At 43.0% G+C, this 12,568-nt stretch overlaps 1 protein-coding gene across 2 annotated transcripts in view; it reads left to right on the forward strand.

The window, feature by feature from the left end:
- Nucleotides 1–12,568, forward strand: part of NWD2 (NACHT and WD repeat domain containing 2) — a 62,106-nt gene that overhangs the window by 14,371 nt on the left and 35,167 nt on the right. The window lies entirely within an intron of this gene.

Here is a 12,568-nt window from a genome sequence, read left to right on the forward strand (position 1 = left end):
CAAAGGCCTGGAAACAATGCCTTATGAGGAACGGCTAAGGGAGCTGGGCATGTTTAGCCTGGAGAAGAGGAGGCTAAGGGGTGATATGATAGCCATGTTCAAATATATAAAAAGATGTCACATAGAGGAGGGAGAAAGGTTGTTTTCTGCTGCTCCAGAGAAGCGGACACGGAGCAATGGTTCCAAACTACAAGAAAGAAGATTCCACCTAAACATTAGGAAGAACTTCCTGACAGTAAGAGCTGTTCGACAGTGGAATTTGCTGCCAAGGAGTGTGGTGGAGTCTCCTTCTTTGGAGGTCTTTAAGCAGAGGCTTGACAACCATATGTCAGGAGTGCTCTGATGGTGTTTCCTGCTTGGCAGGGGGTTGGACTCGATGGCCCTTGTGGTCTCTTCCAACTCTATGATTCTATGATTCTATGCCTCTTTGTATATGTACAGGACCTTCATGTGCTTGACATGGAGGGAACATCAGCCGTGGAGCATTTGGAACCTATTGTACAATTATTCAGATCTCAATCTGTCGGGTGATGGTTGTTGTTGTGGTGGAGTTGGCATCCATCTGCCTCAAAAGACAGTAGAGTTCATCTCTGGGGGTGAATCCAAACTGCTTGTTAGTTGTACTGAAGTTACTTCCCCATGGTTCAAGCCTGGGCAGCGTGTATGGAGGTCCAGCAGAGGTTTAGGATCAGAGTTTTTCTTCTCCTAGGTGGACTACCTTCCCAGGCTGATGATCTGCCCCTCTCTTCCCTGTACAGCACATGCAGAAACCCCCTTCTTGACCATTGGGCCCTCTATTAGTCTTATCTGGTCAACCCACAAGAGCCTGTCTTTGTATGCAGGGGAATTCCCTAACTCACGGAGGTTTTGAGACCCATTGGCTACCCTCACCTGGTTTAGCCAGCCAATTGAAGCCATTTCCTGGGATGTGGCCAATGTCGAATGCTGACAGCTTCTTGGAGCCACAGGTGGGAGTTGTGTGCAGGGTGGGACCAAAGCATTGCTGTCAACTTTTCCCTTTTCTTGCAAGGAATCCTATTCGGAATAAGGGAATTTCCCTTAAAAAATGGGAAACGTTGACAGCTATGGACCAAAGGTGGACAAACTACTCCAGAAGAAACACAGCATGTCCCACACCAGGGGTACTACTATCCTTTCTCTAACAAGCCCCCACCTGTTATTTAGATAGTTTTATGCTGCTTTTCGCCTAAACTGGTTTCCATTTGCCGTGAATAGCATGTAATAAATCCACAAACAATTCTTGCTTGTGTATTGTACGTTGTTGACTTGGCATCATTGCTGACATGTGCCTTTGCCACCATATATTGTTGGAATCTGGTTATGGGTACACACAAGTACGGTATATGATTTGAGCACCAGGATTTTCAGTTTGAAATGAAAGACATTTCCTTTGTTGATTTTAATTTCGTAAAATTAAAGTGCCCAGCAGATACACTTCTGATAAAAAAAGGCTTCTGGGGGGAAAACGTGATCATTGTCTAGGTCCCTGTAAGCATTATTTTTAGTGGCAGTAGAAGAATTAGCACATGTCATGTTATGACTCTACTAATAGCATTGGAGTAGCTCAAGATGCTTTGGTGCTTATAATCTAGGTTACAGGAAAAAGTTTGATGATTTCAGCCAGAATAATAATCGAGGAATATTTTTAGAACTTGGAGCATTTTCCTTAATGTAAGCAGAGTTTAAGATAGCTACTTTATCCTCTTTTCTGGGGATTTAATTAAGGGAGGATAACAGAGGATCAGATCGGAGGGCAGAGTCAGTCATGCTTAAGTTCAAATAAATCTAGAATAACTCATACAAGCATAAAGTTGGAAAGGAATTTATGGGTCATTTAGTTCTGTTTACTGCAACTTGAGTCATCATCCATTGTGCCTAATTATTGACTTACGTATGTGGTTCTCATAAGTGATGTTGGTGGTCGTCACTGGGCATCCTGGGGGTGGGGCGGAGTACCTGCAATTTACGGTGCTAGTGATTGCTTCAGAAAAGAGGTGGCCTTGCTTCCTGATGTGCCCCTGGCATCAGCACATCCAACTCTTATCACAGTCATGAAAAGCTGAATGCAATCTTAAACTACCCATTTGCTGGCCCTTGCGTGCCATCTTTGTGTCTTCCTCAAATCACTCCTTAAAACTCTCCCCCCCCCAAAAAAAGCCCCCACATAACTATACTATGGTTTTCCCAGTAGTGATGTATGGAAGTGAGAGCTGGACCATAAAGAAGGCTGATCACCGAAGAATGGATGCTTTTGAATTCTGGTGCTGGAGGAGACTCTTGAGAGTCCCATGGACTGCGAGAAGATCAAACCTCTCCATTCTGAAGGAAATCAGCCCTGAGTGCTCACTGGAAGGACAGATCCTGAAGCTGAGGCTCCAATACTTTGGCCACCTCATGAGAAGAGAAGACTCCCTGGAAAAGACCCTGATGTTGGGAAAGAGAAGGTTGGGCAGTGTTCTCAAAGCTACGGGCATGAATTTGACCAAACTGCGGGAGGCAGTGGAAGACAGGAGTGTTTGGCGTGCTCTGGTCCATGGGGTCACGAAGAGTCAGACACGACTAAACGACTAAACAACAACAGTGAATAAACAGTTGGTTTCTTATGTGCCTGATATGCAGCATTATGAAAATGAAAAGATAGACAGACGTAAAATTGAGGGAATTAAACCGGTACACTTTACCGACAGAGGCATATTGTGAAAGTAGGAGTCTACTAAAAAAAGACACTGTAATTAGGTCATCCCTGAACTGAAGCCGGGGCTCAAAACTCTTAAGGTATTATCTTCCCTCTGAGCACTTTTCACAACTACATTTACTGACTGTATTTAGCATTTCATGTGCTTTCTCATATGTTGCTCATTTTAAAAAGTGTGCAGTGGACTCCTGCTGCTGCAGAGATTACTTTACCAAATTATGTACTTTTCTGAAACTTGTTGCATATGGAGGAAAACCTGGGCGAAACAATAGATGGTCAAAAACCGGGTGAAACCAAAAAGCCTATACTTGGTTGTCAAGCCCATAAAATGATGCATATAACTTTCCTCATGCAGAAAAGGATATTGTATTGCAGGCACAGCCTCACATGTATGTAGTCATTGTCTTGGCCATGACTGCAGCCTGGAGGCCAATATTATTCAGCAACCGTAACCCCCATCCAGGTCCTTCAGTGGGGATACATTTGACAGCAAGGTCAGCTTCCTTGTGAGGAGAGAACACTGGAGATCTATTACGTGTTTGTCATATTTGCAAGTGTTATATATTTACAAATATGTAGATGAAGTAGACCTAGACAGCATCTTAAAAAGCAGAGACATCACCTTGCCAACAAAGGCCTGTATAGTTAAAGCTATGGTTTTCCCAGTAGTGATGTATGGAAGTGAGAGCTGGACCATAAAGAAGGCTGATCGCTGAAGAATTGATGCTTTTGAATTATGGTGCTGGAGGAGAGTCCCATGGACTGCAAGAAGATCAAACCTCTCCATTCTTAAGGAAATCAGCCCTGAGTACTCACTGGAAGGACAGATCCTGAAGCTGAGGCTCGAATACTTTGGCCACCTCATGAGAAGAGAAGACTCTCTGCAAAAGACCCTGATGTTGGGAAAGATGGAGGGCACAAGGAGAAGGGGATGACAGAGGACGAGATGGTTGGACAGTGTTTTCGAAGCTACCAGCATGAGTTTGACTAAACTGCGGGAGGCAGTGGAAGACAGGAGTGCCTGGTGTGCTCTGGTCCATGGGGTTGTGAAGAGTCGGTCACGACTAAACGACTAAACAACAACAACAACAGATGAAGTAGAAAGCAAGTGGACGCACAAACAGGCATTGTTAGTCCTAAAGCAGTGTTGGATCCCGTATGCGACAGCACACTTTGAACCTCCCTGAAGATGCATCTTGTCAGCTAGCTCCAGCAGCCCAAACTACTTTATTATTGTCATTTATTTATTTATTATGGCCCTTTATATAATGCCATTCAACAATCTGCGTTAACAAAAATAATATAAATGAAATCAATATTTTTAAATAAAATTAATATGATTAACATGTTAGCATGCCTTCATTCCTGAGGGAATCCTTTCCGAAACCTTCATATGCACACACCAGACACCTTAGCGTGAACCTTGAGCTCTTTGAAGAAAAGTCTACAAGGACCAGAATTACCGCAATCAAAATTAATTTGTAAAAACAAGTACTCCTTGTACTCAGAATATGTTTCCTGGGTGATTTCTAAAAGGAAAAGAAATGTGTGACAACAACATAACGATAATCAGAAGTAATATTGCAGTTAAAAAGTAGATGGATGCAACGAACCAAATCTATTGAATTAACGAGACACTGTGTATCGTTTATTTGTATTTAAAATACAGAAGGAGATATATTTTGAAACCCGAAAGACTGCATAGCAAAAGTGTAATGCTTTTGTTATTCTTCATTAATATTCTGCCAGCACTCTCTCTCTTTCTTTGCACCAGTAAGCCAGACAATCTGAGCATGTAATAAAATGCAGGTGCCTGATATAAAATTTGAAGATCATGAGGTAGTTGGTGGCCTTCTCACTGCACCCAGCCTTAATGTATGTAACAATGTTTTCTGAAGCATTTTGGAACGGTTCAGCTTGAATAGGGTGTTGTGCTAGGTGTCATTTGTTTTGTTCCTGTGACATCACAAAAATCTGGTTCACAAGAATCTTTAAAAAATATTTCTTGTTAAAGAATGAATGTGAGCAAGCCAAACACACAAACAGCATGCATTTCCTTTTACATTATTTTCAGGGGGAAGGGCAAAAGTGGTGAGTGCACCAGTGTTTGATATTCTCATATTATATGTTCCAGGCAAGCTGGAATTATACAATAGGTGAAAATCCCATTGTGAGCACTTTTCAAATCCCAAATCACTATGGGTATATTTAGTAATCTGTCACTCCAAACATTAATCTGCGCCTGGGTTGCTGCTCAGGAAAGTTTGCACATTCCTCTGAGGATAAGCAGCTTTCATATTCTAAAAGCAACCTTTTTGGTGAGTCAAGTGCACCTTCGAGTGGAGAAAATCATCTGTTAGTTACTAGAGGTTTGGGGGAATACCTAAAACATTGATGTATTCTCTTCCATGGTGAGTAAGGTTATCAAAAATGTTATAATTGATATTCTAACATCTCTAGAATAAGGAGGAGGGAGAAAGACAGACATCCTTCAGATTCCATTGAGTTCTGTTTATTATTATCAGATTGAGTAAATAAGGAGACATGACAACAAATGTATGGGAACAAATTAGGCCAAAACTTTCAGATGTAGAAAACCTTGGCTTAGTAATAATAATAATAATAATAATAATAATAATAATAATAATTTATTTATTTATACCCCACCCATCTGGCCAGGCTTCCCCAGCCACTCTGGGCGGCTTCCAAAAAAATATTAAAATACTGTAATACATCAAACATTAAAAGCTTCCCCAAACAGGGCTGCCTTCAGATGTCTTCTAAAAGTCTAGTATTCAATTCAAAATCCTTTATTAGGCATAGCACACCACACATTAACAAACAAACATCATATACAAACTGTATAAAATACGGGTACAGCAACCACAATTTATCCTAGTCCTATTCTTCTCTTTGACATCTGGTGGGAAGGCATTCCACAGGGATGGCGCCACTACCGAGAAGACCCTCTGCCTGGTTCCCTGTAGCTTGGCTTCTCGCAGTGAGGGAACCGCCAGAAGGCCCTCAGAGCTGAACCTCAGTGTCTGGGTAGAACGATGGGGGTGGAGACGCTCATTCAGATATACTAGTCCTTCAGATATACTTAGGCATTGGGCGGCATCCCTCTCAGTCCTGGTTGGGTCTGGGGATGCGCAGGGCAGACAGGTGTTGTGAAGGGGACTGTAAAATGAGAATTTACGCAGTGTGTCCCCCACTTCACCTGATGTAGGGAGCTTGACCTTACAGCGCCGATCTAGGCCAGTGCTACCTCCCCCCATTCTGGATAGATTATAGGATTCTATCCAAGGCCTAAAAACCTCCAAAGTTGTGACAATTGCTACAGGCAAGGCAAAACCCGCAGAGCAGGGAATATTCCTTCCTGGCTCTGGGAAACGGCAACCATCATGCGACTGTAGCAATGCCCATGGACCTGAAAAGGAAAGGGTTAGCCTGCAAGAAAACCACATTAAAATTAGAGGGAGGGATGGGTGGGTGATGCTCCAGAGACTGAAGGGAGAGATGGTCAGCTGGATCCCAGCAGTACTTGGTCTTTGCTCCACCCCCCCAGCTGGCCGCCAATTGGGTAGCTGGGGAGGGGGCAGAGCAACAGCCAGCAACTGAAGGGGGTGTCACCCTGGCATGGGAAGCCCACTCACGGTCGCAAACCCTGCCCACTGCTTTGATGAGTGAGCGGTAATTACTTTCAGAAAGTCTGTTATGAGTCTTGACTCGCATGTACACAGCCAGCACTATTGTATGTTCCTATACACAGTGCTGAGAGGTTTAGGATCTTTCACTGGAGTTATCACTTGTGCTTGTTATGGATGTGTGTTAATCTATGCCCGCAAGAAGCTCTTGCACAAAGTAAGCTTGTTTACTATAGAAAACAGGAGTGACAGAATATATAAAAATGCTGCTATGGACAGCAGATTTACAATATAAGCAGGTTTCGTTGTTGTTGTTGTTGTTTCGTTGTTTAGTTGTGTCCGACTCTTTGTGACCCCATGGACGAGAGCACGCCAGGCACTCCTGTCTTCCACTGCCTCCCGCAGTTTGGTCAAACTCATGCTGGTAGCTTCAAGAACACTGTCCAACCATCTCGTCCTCTGTCGTCCCCTTCTCCTTGTGCCCTCCATCTTTCCCAACATCAGGGTCTTTTCCAGGGATCTTCTATTCTCATGAGGTGGCCAAAGTATTGGAGTCTCAGCTTCAGGATCTGTCCTTCCAGTGAGCACTCAGGGCTGATTTCCTTCAGAATGGATAGGTTTGATCTTCTTGCAGTCCATGAGACTCTCAAGAGTCTCCTCCAGCACCACAATTCAAAAGCATCAATTCTTAGGCAATCAGCCTTAGTCCAGCTCTCACTTCCATACATCACTACTGGGAAAACCATAGCTTTAACTATACGGACCTTTGTTGGGAAGGTGATGTCTCTGCTTTTTAATATGCTGTCTAGTTTTGTCATTGCTTTTCTCCCTAGAAGCAGGCGTCTTTTAATTTCGTGACTGCTGTCACCACCTGTAGTGATCATGGAGCCCAAGAAAGTAAAATCTCTCACTGCCTCCATTTCTTCCCCTTCTATTTGCCAGGAGGTGATGGAACCAGTGGCCATGATCTTAGCAGATTACAATACATACGCACCTTAATTAAAGAGCAAAGGATGCCATAACTTTTCTAAAAGGTCTACAGATACGTGACCATAGACTAGAACTAGAGATAAATGTGGGGAGGAAAGTATACCTGTCCTTAAAGCAAAACACAAGTATCCTGAGTCCTGGGGAGCCCAGGTTAAATTCCGTCCTGTTGGAGCTATGAGAGCCAACTCACCTTTGAATCTACTGTATTTTTCCGTGTATAAGACTTGGTTGTTTTTTCCTTTTAAAAAAGTCAAAAATTAGGGGGCATTTTATACTCTGGGCCATCTTCCCCCATTTTCTTAAATCTGAGTCCCCCCAAATAGGAGGCATCTTATACATGGGGGCGTCTTATAGATGGAAAAATACGGTAATTTATATATATATATATATATATACTTGGTCTTCAACCAGGCACCTCTTGAGCAATGTGAAACATAACCCCCGCGATTGCCAAGCAATCACAGTATGGTGAAGTGTGGGGTCATCACCTTGGCCTCCAGCTCAGACTATTTTACTTGTTTGAAGGTAGCATACATCTGAAGATAGCTGGGAGGAGGAAAAGAAAGCCTGGAAGAACGGTGAAAAGAGAAGAAAAACCCACCCAAGTACATCTCCCCTCTGAAGTTTTTCCATATCTGTGACTTCCAATTGCAAGTGCTCTACATTTACAGATCGGCTCAAAAGGGCAAAAGAAAGCTTCGCCAAAGCCTTAGATGGAGTTTGGACTTGGAGCTCAAGGATCTCCTGAAGGAAGGATGCTATACCTAAAAAAAATAAAAGCAGTATTCTCTATACAATGGCAGCTCCTACAATTTCAGCATCTCTAATGTCGGGAAAGGGGGTTGAGAGATTCAGATGAAAGAGTGTGTAGAAATTCAGATAGCTGTGATTATTGGGGCATTATATGCAGAGACAACATTGCCATAACACTAGAAGACTGACAGCTTTATTTTCCTTGGTGGTGTTCAAAAGCTTTTTGTAACATGAGCAGCACACAGCGATTCAAAGCAATTTCTCTGAAAGAAATGCTGCTTAGTGGGAATTATTTGTTGCTGGATATTGTTGTGTGTGATTGAAATGTCACTCCCTGCCCCCTATATTTAACAACAGATTCAAGCCGATCTTTCCCAGTTACAAACAGCAGTGGACTGAATAGAGCATACACAACATGATCTACTAATGAATGTAATTGGTGATCTATTTACTGACCTATTTATTCCTAGTTTTTCTTAGTTGTCCTTCACCTTGAGGTCCCAGGGTGGGTTCAATGAAGTAAAACTCAACCACGAAATAATGCATAACAAACAAACCATAAAACCAGCAATAAAAGCATGAAGCATAAACTGTAACTGATACCGCCATTTACAGGGAGGTCAGTGAAAAACTCACACTATGCTTTTAAAGGCCAGAGTACAGTGGTCCCTTGGTTCTTGGAGTTAACCCGTTCCAGGATTAATCCGTTCGACTCCCGAAACTGTTCAAAAACCAAGGTGCGCCTTCCAATTGGCTGCAGGAGCTTCCTGCACTCAAGCGGAAGCCGTGTTGGATGTTCAGCTTCTGAAAAATGTTCACAAACTGGAACACACCCTTCCGGGTTTGCAGAGTTCGGGAGCCGATTTGTTTGGCAACGAAGCCATTCGGGAACCAAGGTTCCACTGTATATAAAAAAAAGGCCCTTCCATGAGCTACTGCCCCCTGAGACATCTAAGGATGGCAGGGCCTTTGCTGATCTCAATACGCCAGCTGGCACGAGAGGAGAGGAGCTGCTCTTTCAGATATTTGAGCCCCAGGTTGTTTATGACTTCATGCATTAACATAGACACCTTGAATTGGGCTCAAAAGCAATGCAGATGCCTCAGGTGTAATAGGAGTTTTTACAAGCATGGCGGACTTCATTCTGGCTGCTTCATTCTGCACTATTTACAGCCTCCATGCTATTTACCGTATTTTTTTCTCTATAAGACTCACTTTTTCCCTGCTAAAAAGTAAGGGGAAATGTGTGTGCGTCTTATGGAGTGAATGAAGGCTGCGCAGCTATCCCAGAAGCCAGAACAGCAAGAGGGATTGTTGCTTTCACTACGCAGCGATCCCTCTTGCTGTTCTGGCTTCTGAGATTCAGAATATTGTTTTTCTTGTTTTCCTCCTCCAAAAACTAGGTGCGTCTTGTGGTCTGGTGCGTCTTATAGAGCGAAAAATACGGTATATGCCACTTACAATTGTAATCATCTCTAAGCTGCGTACAACAAATGTAACAAATACAATAAGGATAAAATCAATTAAAAACTACCCATAAAATCATAAATGACTTCAAATGCCTGCTGAAATTACTGATTTGTGTTTTTTTTTGGGGGGGGGACTTGTTATATTAATTGTTATATTAATGAATGAATTTCATTAATATGGCAAGGGTGAATTTGGCATAGATAGATAGATAGATAGATAGATAGATAGATAGATGATGATAGATAGATAGAGAGAGAGATAGATGATAGATTGTGAGCAGCCTGCCTGAAGCATTGAGGACTCGGTAAGACTGATAACTGAGTGTTTCATTTTGCCAGTCTGTCATTCAAAATGAAGCCGGGACTGAACAAGGCTGTCACTAGCTGCGTAGCCCTTTTGTGAGTTCTGTTTTTGTGTTTCATCTCCTGTTGATCGTGAGAAAGGCTATACTTTAATCCTTGCCTCTTAAGCGCAATGAGACAAACAGTGTGGTGTATAGGTTGGTGGGAAGGTTGAACACAGGCAGCATAAGATAACGTTAAAGGTAAAGGTACCCCTGCCCGTACGGGCCAGTCTTGACAGACTCTGGGGTTGTGCGCCCATCTCACTTAAGAGGCCAGGGGCCAGCGCTGTCCGGAGACACTTCCGGGTCACGTGGCCAGCGTGACATCGCTGCTCTGGCGAGCCAGAGCCGCACACGGAAACGCCGTTTACCTTCCCGCTGGTAAGCGGTCCCTATTTATCTACTTGCACCCGGAGGTGCTTTCGAACTGCTAGGTTGGCAGGCGCTGGGACCGAGCAGCGGGAGCGCACCCCGCCGCAGGGATTCGAACCACCAACCTTTCGATCGGCAAGTCCTAGGCGCTGAGGCTTTAACCCACAGCGCCACAGGATCTTAAAAGCGGTAGTGTTGAGATTGAATGGCCAGAAGCAAAAGTAGACAAGGACTTGTTCACTTTTAAAAGGTGCACAGAAGAGCAGGCATTACAAGCTACATCTGCTGAAATTCTCTCTTTTGCCTCTGCTCTATTTTTTGCATCTGCTATATTGTCATCTCTGATACAGTCCCTGCGCAAACATGTCATAGTAAGGATTTTCAGCAGCTCAACCAGCCCTGTAGCTGTGCTTTTTTTAAACAGCAGATGACCTCCCAGAATTAGGGGGAGAAACATTATCATTTGCTAATTGGTGCACATCACACTGTTGTTAAAGCTGCAACAGAAAGCGCCATTTTAAACTTGTAGGATTGTTCTGTCAGTCTGAAAAAAAACCTGTTATCTGTACACATTCTTATGTGACTTGAGACTTCAAAGACACTAAAAGATTCTTGGCACATAATTCATTTTTTTTTTTTACAAACAGGCTCCCATGCCCACTAACACGCAGATTTCAGAATGCCTAATTAACGCCGTACAAAAATAACTTGTGGTCCATTTCTATTTTGGCAGCAGGAAAAGGACATTTAAGTATGTATTTTCCTCTGCAGAAGGCTGGCGTTTGAAAACCTCCCTTCTGGCACAGCTCTTTCTTGTTTTATTTTAGAGTGAGCTAATCCCACAGACTTCTTATCATGAAAAGTCAGTTTAGATTTGTATGTAATTAAACCAGGTTATCTGTCATGCAACCTAATTAGTTCGTTCCATCTTAATTATGTGTCACTTCCTTGCCAAGCTCAGAAGCACCAGACCCTGGAAAGACAGGAGGGTGTGCAGGAATTTCTAACATACATACATATAAGAATCGTCAACACGCTCTATTTAAGCAGGAAGAGTTATTCTGCCTTTTAGGTGGTTTGCAGAATAAACACATGTGCAAAAGTGCCAATCCATAGCTGATCCCTGCTTTAAGCACCAATATTCCCTTGCATTGGCTTTAATTGAAGTTGGCAACAGAGTGGCTCTTCTTCTGCAGGTGTGGCTGAAGCCATGTCCACAAATTATTCTCTTGTGATGAGATCATTCTTCTTGCAGGGGGTTTGACTAGATGACCCTTAGGTTCCCTTCCAACTCTATAATTTTATGATTCTATGGTGGCAGGTAATCGACAGGTGGGTAGCCCCATCCACCCGTCAAAATCATCTACAGATCTTGCCTTCTGCTTGATTCACTTCTCGACTATTGTTTCAATCTACCGTATTTTTTGCTCTATAAGACTCACTTTTTCCCTCCTAAAAAGTAAGGGGAAATGTGTGTGCGTCTTATGGAGTGAATGCAGGCTGCGCAGCTATCCCAGAAGCCAGAACAGCAAGAGGGATCGCTGCTTTCGCTGCACAGCGATCCCTCTTGCTGTTCTGGCTTCTGGGATTCAGAATATTTTTTTTCTTGTTTTCCTCCTCCAAAAACTAGGTACGTCCTGTGGTCTGGTGCGTCTTATAGAGCAAGAAATACAGTATGTCAAGAGTACATGCTTAGCTTGGCCCACTATGAGGTCATAAGTAGAAACAAAGGATCTACTGCTTGCATTTCTGTCCAGATGAACCACTTAAGCTTAAGCTTGTTCAACCTCATCCACTCCAAAACCTTCTCCGGATAATTGATTGTTGCTGGAATAACTCTGATTGTGGATTATTGGACTGTTCAAAACATTTTATCATTATTTATTTATGATCACTGTTTCATTCTGATACACATTTGAGCTGAATTGCATATCCCCTTTTTTATTTTAGATCTCTCGTTGTGAGTGATCCTAGAGCAGGCATAGGCAAACTCGGCCCTCCAGATGTTTTGGGACTGAAACTCCCATCATCCCTAGCTAACAGGACCAGTGGTCAGGGATGATGGGAGTTGTAGTCCCAAAACAACTGGAGGGCCAAGACTCTAGGTCTAGCAAAGGGTATTTGCTAAGGATTTTGTAAGCCTAGGTAACCTTCACTTTTTCTTTCAGTTAAATGTAAAAATCTTCCATTCTTACAACATTTTGAAGTAGTTACTGAGAAAGACTGGATCTACTTTCATTGTGCTATGGTGAGCTACCGTAGTGGACTGTTTGACAC

Source organism: Podarcis gaigeae (genome assembly GCF_964106915.1).
Source record: "Podarcis gaigeae genome assembly, chromosome: 9".
NCBI classification, from domain to species: Eukaryota; Metazoa; Chordata; class Lepidosauria; order Squamata; family Lacertidae; genus Podarcis; species Podarcis gaigeae.